Here is a 608-nt window from a genome sequence, read left to right as displayed (position 1 = left end):
CCCGGCCGAAAACACGACGATGACATTCCAGAAAAGAAAGGAAAAACAAACAGACAAACAAACAAAACCATGCAAAAAAACTCACACCACACCGGCTTGGGCAAGGTTGCTTTTTAACAAAACCTTTTTACCAAACTATTTAAAAGCGTCAAGCGTCCTCCAAGGCCAGCCCACCCCCCAACCATGTGCCTTGGGGGGGGTCCGTGCCCCACCCCACCTCTATGCCCCCTGCCCTGGGCAGCCCCTGGGCCGGGGGCCGGGCAGGGGGGTGCTGCCCGCTGCCTGTATCCCCCCCTTCTTTGTAAGCCTAGTTTTGTAGGGCTAGCTGTTGTGTTGGGTGAGGAGAGCCCCCTGTACAGAGTGGCTCCCGCTGTCCCCCCCCTCCCCAGCCCGGGGTGGGAGGGCCCCCCTCAGCCGGTGCCCGCGGCCTCGCTTTTCCCACAGGATGTTTTACCGAATTGTTCACGTGGTTTGAAATAATAAAATGTAGAAAGGAAAAAAAAAGAGAAAAGAAATACTCATACCCTCCTGCTCTGTGACCCGGGAGGAGGTGGGAGTGTGGGGGCTTCATCTCTGTGGGAGAGGGACATGGGGTGGGCTGGTGCACC

The sequence above is a fragment of the Mesitornis unicolor genome, unplaced genomic scaffold, assembly GCF_000695765.1.
Source record: "Mesitornis unicolor isolate BGI_N332 unplaced genomic scaffold, ASM69576v1 scaffold34943, whole genome shotgun sequence".
In the NCBI taxonomy this organism is placed as follows: domain Eukaryota; kingdom Metazoa; phylum Chordata; class Aves; order Mesitornithiformes; family Mesitornithidae; genus Mesitornis; species Mesitornis unicolor.
Note: the sequence above shows the minus strand (reverse complement) of the source record.